The 10,876-nt window shown below is 38.1% G+C and overlaps 1 long non-coding RNA gene across 2 annotated transcripts; it reads right to left on the bottom strand.

Moving 5' to 3' along the window:
* Window positions 1-1,611: 1,611 nt before the first annotated feature.
* LOC131547591 (uncharacterized) lies at window positions 1,612-7,185 on the bottom strand. 2 transcript variants are annotated; one of them, XR_009272969.1, is made up of 4 exons: window positions 5,722-7,185; window positions 5,546-5,619; window positions 4,042-4,076; window positions 1,612-2,470 (listed from the first exon to the last, which is right to left on the bottom strand). It is a non-coding gene; the product is annotated as an uncharacterized LOC131547591 (long non-coding RNA). The 2 variants fall into 2 exon arrangements; XR_009272968.1 differs by having other exon boundaries at window positions 5,546-7,185.
* Window positions 7,186-10,876: the final 3,691 nt, after the last annotated feature.

Raw genomic sequence — 10,876 nt, forward strand, 5'->3', positions numbered from 1 at the left:
TTTCTTTTTGCAATACTTCATTTTCTTTTGCAATTCTTTATTTTTCTTTGCAAAACTTATTTTCTTTTGCAAAACTTTATTTTCATTTGCATATATATGCGGCATTAAATTGACTCCATACGAAATGCATTCTGGGATACCTGGCTGCCTCAAGTTCGCACAAGTCACCTCTGGATGCATCCTTGATAAAGGGGGCAGAGCAAGAACACATCCGGGGATTTGAACTGTAATTGGCTAGATGTGAACTTTGAATTGGAACAGTACTTGGGTGACGACTGATGACGTTTCACAAGTCCACAAGAACACAAGTACAGACAAGAACGCATATTGAGAAACGGCCTATGAGCCCTATAAATAAGGGGACAAAGGATAAGTGTATGAGCCCTGTGAATGAAGGGACTAGAAGGAGTGAATGTGTTTAAAAAATTGTGTCAATAAAAACTGGATCAAGATATTGGCATTGTAGATTTTTCGTACACATTTGACTGCATATATTGTGTTACTTAGGGAGAGAATATTTAGGAAGTTTAGGAGACTAATTTACTTCAGATAGTAGAGTATAATTTGGGTATATGGACTAAATTAAATAATGGAAATGGAAACTCTGATAAAAAAATCATAAAACTAAAGGCAACAGTAAAAAGAGAGAAAAGAGAGACGCAAAAAGAGAAAAAGAGAAACAAATGCTAGCCTTGTTCAAAAAGGAAGGAGAAGACTCAATGAAAAGTATAAAACAGGCAAGAAAAATACTAAAAGAGGCAGACAAAGAGACAAAGAAAAAAGAAGAGTTGTTTTCTAAACCACCCCCATATCTTCCCCCAGAGGAACAGTTCCCAATACTTAAGGGTACTGTAGAAGTGTCTGGAGAAATGCAAATGGAAGAACAAATAGAGTTGAAAGAAAAACAAAAAGAACCAGAAGTAAGACCAAAGGGGCGACAAAATAAAAAGAGTGAGGCATATTTACCTTTAGATTGTTATAAACAGGCACCCATAGCATTAGAAATGATGAAAGCAAATTATGAAGGAAAAACAGGAAATGAGGAGAGAAGATAAGGAGATTGAAGCACAAGCAGAGGCTATGGACGCAGAAATAGGAAGGAAAATTAAAGAAACAGAAAAATTAGTTAAAGATGCCAATAAAATGGTGAAAGATAGAAGTAAACTATTAGAAAGCAGAGAGGAAGTGAGTGAAGGGGAGGAATCATCATTTGATAAAGGAACATGGGAACAAGGAAGAGAAAAAGGAACCCAGATAGCAAAAATCATTTGGGCCAGATCTGGTCCAGACCCATCAGACATTCTGGACCAGATCCGCATAACGGACTTGGGCCGGTGTCTTTTGGCACAACGGGCCAATACCGGCATGGATCCGTTTTTTCCAGATCTGGACCAGAACTGGGCCAGCTCCAGACCAGATGCGGATTCCTTTATGGTGATTCGGCCCAAATGTGGGCAGGATCTGGTCCAGTACCATGCCGGATCTGGGCCAGCTCATTTTGTGTATTTTTTATATATATATATATGCCTTCATACACACACACACACACACACACACACACACACACACACACACACACACACACACACACAAATAAGTTGTATACATATCTAGAATTCAAACACAATTTGTTTATTTGTACAGTGCTTTTCACAATACATATTCCAATGCAGCTTTACAGAAAATGCATTTAAAAAGAGTATTGCATTTAAAAGTTACAAATAAAAAGAGTAATGTCCATATGCCACAGTATTTGTACAGTTCCCAGATAATACAAATCATACAAGTAGATAATGACTATTTAAGTAGAAATGATAAATACCTTTAAAAGCAATGATTACAAGCATCTTACCCAGACAGCAAGGAGTGTCAGCCCAGATCCGGCCCACAACTGGCCCGCATGGATTTCACACGGGCCAGATGTGGGCTGGATCTGGGCCAGAACTATGTTGCTGTCTGGGTACATAATACATAATTAAATATCTTTTTTTTTTTCCTTAAGGTATAATATCAAGGTCTTAGACAACAAAAAGTTTAAAGAACTGATTTAGATGTACAGACAATTACTGTCCTGAACACTATTAAAACAATATTCATATTAAAACAATTGAATTACAACAAAACATCTTTTACTACACTACATCTTTTCTTTTGATAATTTTTGCATCAAAAGCAAAATTAAAGTTAAATTAAAACTACCCCAAGTAGTATAAGTCTCTACTTCTAGTGCTTACTGTACATAATATTCACTAAGCTTAAAACAGTGCATCACAATAAGAATGAGAAGAATCTGAATAATTACCACAGTGAAATTTTATTCACAGGGAAAGGTCTTACAAATGTGTGTCACCATTGTGTGCTTGAGTTGGTTCTAGTTGTTCGAGTCTTCTGCAATGCCGTTTTTGAGGTAAATGCGAGCCCTCCATCTGACTCCACAGCTTTAAAGACAGTTCCCCTCTTTTCGTTGTCTCTGAAAAAAAAAAAGATTAAATATCTTTTTAATATTAAAATATTAATATTAAATATATTATACACACACACACACACATACATACAGTACATATATACACAAACACACATATAAGGTCAGAAGTTTACATACACCTTGCAGAATCTGCAAAATGTTAATTATTTTACCAAAATAAGAGGGATAAGACATTTACATATTGTCCACAAGAGAAAAAAGTTGAATTTATAAAAATGACCCCATTGTTTACATCCACTTGATTCTTAATACTGTGTTGTTCCCTGAATGATCCACAGCTGTGTGTTTTTGTTTAGTGATAGTTGCTCATGAGTCCCTTGTTTGTTCTGAACAGTTAAACCGTCTGCTGTTCTTCAGAAAAATCCTTCAGCTCCCACAAATGCTGTGCTTTTCCAACATTTTTGTGTATTTGAACACTTTCCAGCAGTGACTGTATGAAAAGATGGATCTCAAAATCATACAGAGGACAACTGAAGGACTCATATGCAACTATTACAGAAGGTTTAAACGCTCACTGATGCTCCAGAAGAAAAAAATAATGCATTAAGGGGGTGAAAACTTTTTGAATTTGAAGATCATGATAAATTGAACTTATTTTGTCTTGTGGGAAACATGTAACCCAGACAGCAACAAAGTGTTGGCCCAGATTCGGCCCACATCTGGCCCGCGTGAAATCCATGTGGGCCGGATCTGGGCCGACACTGCTTGCTGTCTGGGAAGTATCTTCTGTAGCTTCTGAAGGGCAGTACTAAATGAAAAAAATATTTAGGCAAAATAAGAAAAATGTACACCTTCATTCTGTTTAAAAGTTTTCACCCCCTTAATGTATCGTGTTTCCTTCTGGAGCATCAGTAAGCATTTTTCACTTCCAGTTCTTTTCCATATCATAAATGTTATCCATGGTTAGCATTTTTTAATTTTCCTGTAATCAAATAATTTTGTCCTGCTTTGTGTGTAACAAAGATCATGTTCATTCTGCTTACTGCCCATAGGTGCAAAGTATAATAACTGATATAACAGAGAAGAAAAGCAAGGGGAACCTGTGCCACCTGTTTTATATATTAAAAAATACACAACTAATTGCATATTACACAGATATGTTATGAATGTATTTGTTTCATTTAGTATTACAAAGCAAGGAAGGCAATGTTTAAGCCTTACACATAACAGTCACAGGTTATTAACATGCTCCACTGTGGAAATTAGTGCATGGGACATCAGTGTCATACACACTTCCTTTAATCACCGACTTGAGATGAAAAAGGGTTTGTACCCAAATGACACACAGACTATAGCATTGCTAGATGACTATGACTGTCATAACAGGTATATTGTTCAGGATGAGTGTGAAGTTATTTGAAGGAGCATTTCTCCAGAAAGCTGCAAGCCTCAATCGGCCCTAACAAACAGTATGTTTTGAACAGCACAAGTTGTAACATTATCAGGCACTTATTATTATCAATACTCAATTATAAATTGTGGCATTCAAATAGCTTGAATAACTCAAACTCCACTGAAAACTAAAAAAAACAAACAAACCAAAAAAATGGACTCACCTTACTGTTTGACAGTCCCGGCTCTCAGGTGGAACCTGAAATTGAAACGGATCGTTATATAGTGTTGCTGGACAATTTCTCAGTTAATTTACCCAATTAACATGGAGCATACCGTTAACAGAAATAAAAGCATATTTTGGCAAAGATTTTATAAATAAAAATCATACCAAACAATATAATGTAATACATGTATATCTCCTCAGTGCCCCTCTGTTTCTATCATTCAGTGTGCCTGAAAGCGTTCTGCCTGCTTGTTCAAGGGGACCGGGCTCGTCAAAAGTTTGGACACATTAATGTTTTTAATGTTCTTGAAATAAGTCTCTTATGCTCATCAAGCCAGCATTTATTTGATCAAAAATACAGAAGAAAAAAAATATTGTGAAGTATTAAAAATAATGAAATTAAATAAAATGGTTTTCTATTTTAATACACTTCAAAATATAATTTATTTCTGTGATCAAAGCTGAATTTTCAGCATCATTACTCGTCTTCAGTGTCACATGATCCTTCAGAAATCATTATAATATACTAATTAGATACTCCGTTGTTATCGATGTTGGAAACAGTTGTGCTGCTTAATTTTTTGGGAATCTGTGATAGTTTTTTCAGGATTTATTGATGAATAAAAAGTTAAAAAGAAAAGCATTTATTTATTCAGCTTTGCCATCACAGAAATAAATTATATTTTAATTACAATTTTAAAAGTAATTATCAGTTAAAATGTTTATGAATATATTGTAAAACGTAATTTATTCCTGTGATCAAATCTGTATTTTCAGCATCATTACTCGTCTTCAGTGTCACATGATCCTTCAGAAATCATTCTAATATTATTATTTGCTGCTCAAGAAACATTTCTGATTATTATCAGTTGAAAAACAGTTATGCTCCTTAATATATGCAGAAACCATGATATACAACCATTCACATGTTTGGTGTGTGTTATTTAATAGAAATGACTGTTTTTATTTAGCAAATAGGCATTAAATTGATAAAAGTAAAAACATTTATAATGAAGCAAAAATATATATTTCAAATAAATGATGTTCTTTTGAACTGTCTATTCATCAAAGAATCATAAAAATGTTTCCAGAAAATGTTAAGCAGCAAAAACTGTTTTTCTTTTTTTTTTTTACATCTAATAATAATAAGAATTATTACTGATAACTGAGCACCAATAAAAATCCAGCATTAAATCAGCATGTTAGAATGATTTCTGAACGATCATGCACTGAAGACTGCAGTAATGATGCTGAAAATTCACAGGAATAAATTACATTTTAAAATATATTCAAATGATATTTCACAATATTACTTTTTTAATTTTATTTTTTATCAAATAAATGCATGCAGCCTTGAGGGTTAGTACTTAAACATTAACACTGCTAGCCCACCATGACAGGCAGCAATCTTAAACATTAAATTTTAATGGAAGCAGTCAAAATTACTAAAGTTTAAATTAAGTAATTAAGTTAAAATTAGTTAATTACGTATAATTACAGACCTCTGGACCGTTTTCTTCATGTTAGCAAGTCCTCTGATAACATAGGCCTAAGTGTTCGCCGGTCCAACACCGATCTAAGGAGCAATAAAAACACCAAACCTTTAAGTTATCGAGTACACAACATAATAAGAAATTAATTTGTTAGTAGAACAGTGTGATAACACGGTGTGACATACCTTAGTGAAGTTTTAACAGCGTGCAGTCCGTCTGCCTCGATCGTCTTGACGTCTTCTTCTTCTACTAAGGTTTATTGGCGGTTGGCAAACAACTTTTTGGTGCATTACCGCCACCATCTGGTATGAGTGTGGACCAGAATGTTGTGTGTAAGCATTGTTTAAAAAAAACTATATCCTTCCACTTAAATTGGTTTCTCTAAGATATTGAAACAGTATATTACAACACATTTTTTTTACTCTTTCCGCAAAATGCTAATCAAGCCAGCAAGCCCGGGCTGGATTCGTGTTACAGCACTGAAACGGATGTGACTGTAATACGGATTTGCTGGTTTGAAAACGGATCTGGCACAGAGTCAACTGCTGTCTGGGAAGACTTAGACCACGGGCTGCACATCTCCCAATTTTAATTAAGGGTACACAGGGACAGTATGTCCCCTGGGCCTCACAGGACCTTGAGGGGCTGGTCACTCGCCTCCCAGACATCCATGAAGGGGCTGGGAAGTGGATTAAGGTGTTCAAAGAAGAAACTATGGGCAAACTTTTAGCTGTGGGTGACATTAAAGCACTGTTGGCAAAAACTATAGGAGGAGCAAAGAGGAAATTCTTCAAGCATCCAATCTGGAAAGAGCTGTGGACTCTCACTACATGGATCGAATTGTGTTTGATGCATTCTGTCCAGCAGTGTGGCAGGCACTGTGTGCCGATTACCCGATCAGACTAGACCCAAAGTCATTAAAGGGAGAACAGCTGGGGGAAACAGAAAATCCAACCACATATGTCCAGAGACAGCTGAAAAGATGGAAACAAGAAACTGATGGGAATCCAGAAGGAGACCCATTAATGGCAACATTGTTTAGAAATGCTGTGATTGATGCTGTGCCACAAGCTGAAAGAGCAGGCTGGAGGACGTGGTCGACTTAAACTCTAAAACACACAAAGAGTTCTGTGACCATGTGTCTCATGCAGTGGAGCAATACAGAAAAAATTAACAGAAGCTAAAGAGCCAAGAGAAAGAGCTACAAAGAAAATTAACTCAATTACAACTTGAAGAGCTGACAAAAAAAGAACAAGAAAAAGATTCAAACTCCAATAAAGAAAGAAGAATTAGAACAAATGACAGTGATGTCTCCAGTAAATGCTCCTCCATCAGCTATTCAGCCAAGCCCACAGTCCCTCCAAAAGCACAACAGATCCCTGTACCCATCATTAATGTATATACTCAACAACCATGGCCAATGGGATGGAAAAGAAAACCAGTACAAAGAGGACAGAGAGGAAGAGGCAAGCCTTATACTGGTCCTCCAGGAGTGTGTTGGGGATGTGGACTACTCGGACATAACAAAATTGACTGTCCCACCAGTTAATGGCAACAGCCACCTCGGGGTGGAAGGGGGGAGAGTTGGCAGCAGCCCACCAGAGGTCCATTACAGGGCCCAGTAAACCCTTGGGGAGGTCCAAATCAAGGATATTAGGGGTGCCCAGAGAATCCTAGATGGGAGAGTCAGCTTCCAATTTTAACAACTAAAGCTGATCAAGAACCTATTTTGCAAATTGAAATAGAGGGAAAGACCACACCAATGATGGTAGACACAGGAGCTGTTCAATTCAAAGCTGTATAATTCAAAGCTGTATAAATTCAAATTATGCCAAATTTGCAAAGACAATAGGATTCTCGGGACAAATACAGCTAATTCCAATGACAGCTCCAGTGTGTCTACAAACAAAAAAATTAAGTATAACAATGCCCATTCTTGTGTCAAATCAGACTCCTGTTAATTTGTTAGGGAGAGATGCATTATGTAAATTGGGACTACAAATTTGGTGTTCTCCTGAAGGAGTATATATAGACACAATAGGAATAGAAATTCAGATGATGGTTGTAGAGCCAAAAGCAAATGTTTACTGGATAGGACAGATAGAACCAGATGTGAGACAGACAATTAATAAATGGGGAAAGTTTATTGAGGCACAGATTCCAGAAGCACAGTTTCCAAAATCAGAATTTCATTGTACAATGATATATGATCCCGAAAGAGATGAAAAAAAATGGAAAGAAATTGCAGGAAGAAACTAAAGGATAAAAAATTGAAATAATTTCACAGCACATTATAATAGGTAAACAGGGAGCAGCTCTGAGTATACCTGAATGTGAATTTGTGAAAAAATGGTTCAATGTAACAGATTCTGTGCCACATGTGTCTTTATATGTAGGAAAAAATTGAGAAGGAAAAGATCTAGGACCAATGATGAAAAAGGCAGAACAAAGCAAATGGGAACCAACAGAACAACTGTTGATTTTTCATTCAGCTGACAAAAATTACATCAAAATTTTATGTGCAACAAGTTTGATGGGAATTCCTCAAGAAGTAGTTATCAGTCAAAAGAAACTGACGCAGATGACTACAGACACTACTGACACTGAACTACTGAAGGAAGTAGAGCGTCAGGTATCAACTATGGTCTCAACATGACTCAGATGTAGGAATGATAAAATCAGCAAATCCAGTGAGAGTACAACTTAAGCTAGATGCACATCTGCCCAGAAAATCACAATACCCTTTACGTCCTGATGCTGAAGCAGGTATAAAAAACACTATTGAAGGTTTACTGAAGGCAGGAGTATTAATAGAAACAACTAGTTATTGTAACACTCCAATTATGCCTGTGATCAAAGCAGACAAAAACAGATGGCGTCTTGTGCAGTTAAATGTGTTTGTTTACACACAGAGAAAACGAAAAGTGTAAGCTTTTAATAAGTCCAAGAATAAAATTATTAATTTAGCCTACTCAACATGTTAAAATTCATTTACAGAACTTTTTTTTTTTTGCTGTTTTCTAACAGTTTGGACTTGAATAAAGAAAGAAAACGTGCACTTAACCTTTTCACAGGCATTTTGTTTAGGCAGAAATTGTGATGTATCATTATAGGATTTTCTAGAAATATATAGATTATCACAGAATTGCTTATCGTGATATTATCGTTATTGTGAGCCATGTATCGTGATTATATCGTATTGTGAGGTACCCTGCGATTCCCATCCCTAATTGCAGGTTTGAAAAAACACCATTCACACCTCCTGCAACCCCCGTCTCCCCCACACCTGCAGTTCAGTTCAGTGAAGATGACGTGCACCAGGTCTTCAGAAAGAACAAGAGAAGAAAGGTACCAGGCACAGATTGTGTGACACCAGTCTGTCTGAAATCCTGTGCTGACCAGCTGGCCCCCATCTTCACATAGATCTTCAACAGATCACTGGAGCTGTGTGAAGTCCCCTCATGCTTCAAACGCTCCATCATCATCCCCGTCCCAAAGAAACCCAAAATTACTGGACTTAATGACTACAGACCTGTGGCTCTAACATCTGTGGCCATGAAATCATTTGAAAGTCAAGTCAAGTCACCTTTATTTATATAGCGCTTTTAACAATACAGATTGTGTCAAAGCAACTTTCCAATATCAGGATAGGAAAATAGTGTCAATAATGTAAAATGACAAGTATAAACACTCAATTTTCAGTAAAAGGCATTTCATTATTGAATTCAGTGATGTCATCGTCCAGCTCAGTTCAGTTTAAATAGTATTGTGCAATCACGTAGACGATATCGCTGGAAAATAAGTGTGCCCAACTAAGCAAGCCAGAGGCGACAGCAGCAAGGAACCAAAACTCCAACGGTGACAGAATGGAGAAAAAAACCTTGGGAGAAACCAGGCTCAGTCGGGGGGCCAGTTCTCCTCTGGCCAGGTGAAACAGCAGTTCAATTCCAACTGCAGCAAAGTCAGATTTTGTAAAGGACTAATTTGCTTCCCGTGGTCTTGTCCCGATGGCTGTCTAGGTGACGAGGTCCTCACTGGGGATCTGTCTCTGGGGTTCATCTAGGTGTCCTGATCTCTGCTGACATTCAGGGCTATAGAGGTCGTCTCTAGGTGCTGACCCTCCATCTGATCTGGATACAGACTGTATCGGGTGGCAACGGTGATCTCAGAATAAGAAAGAAACAGACTAATCTTAGTGTAGATGCCATTCTTCTTACGATGTAACAAGTACATCGGGTGTTATGGGAAGTGTTGGACTGGTTTTGGCTTATCTGAAGGTCACCACTGGACCCTTACTGGACCCCCTGCAGTTTGCCTACAGAGCAAACAGGTCTGTGGACGATGTAGTCAATATGGGACTGCATTATGTTCTGCAGCATCTGGACAGACCAGGGATTTATATGAGGATCCTGTTTGTAGACTTCAGCTCTGCTTTTAACACCATCATCCCATCACTCCTCCAGCCCAAACTAACTCAGCTCTCCGTCCCCACCTCCGTCTGTCAGTGGATCACCAGCTTCCTGACAGACAGACAGCAGCTAGTAAAGCTTGGAAAATTCTCATCCAGCACCCGTACGATCAGCACTGGAGCTCCTCAGGGCTGCGTTCTCTCCCCACTGCTCTTCTCCCTCTACACCAATGACTGCACATCTAAAGACTCCTCTGTCAAACTCCTGAAGTTTGCAGACGACACCACACTGATCGGCCTCATCCAGGACGGTAATGTGTCTGCTTACAGACAGGAGGTTAATGAGCTGTCTGTCTGGTGTAGTCTTACTGCTTCCGGCTTCGCTACTGTTCGGACGCTCCTGTTTATTGCTCTGCGCTTCGCTCCCTATTTATGCACTTTTCTCAGATTTCTCTAAGATTTTAACTTCAGCATATCAGCACAGTGCTCTAACAACACAGTTTTTAGAAAAAGAAGACTCTTTGCCTCCCACTGCCACCAGTTTACATTCCGGAGACAGGAAAACACAGCTGTCTACATTCAAACAGACGGGAAAGAAAATGCCCCTTGTGGAATCTACTTGCTGCATGAACTGCCACAGACTTCTACAAAGGATTGCGGTTCTTGAAACAAAGTTACTTGCTGGACCTCCAAAACAGGTGGAACACACAGCAGATCGTCATCACGGACCCCCGCAGCATACAGCCGGTGAGTCCTATAAATCTAGTGAATCTCAACAGTTTATACAAAGTGTAGAAGAACAAGCTGATCGACAGACTAATCGATGGCACAAACAGGGAGCGAGACCCAAAGGCACTCGAGACATCAGATTGTCACGAGTATCTCGTATTTCTGCTGTAGCATCCTCTACCCCAGATACGGCTATGACAAGA

This window comes from Onychostoma macrolepis, chromosome 09, assembly GCF_012432095.1.
Source record: "Onychostoma macrolepis isolate SWU-2019 chromosome 09, ASM1243209v1, whole genome shotgun sequence".
Classification (NCBI taxonomy): Eukaryota; Metazoa; Chordata; class Actinopteri; order Cypriniformes; family Cyprinidae; genus Onychostoma; species Onychostoma macrolepis.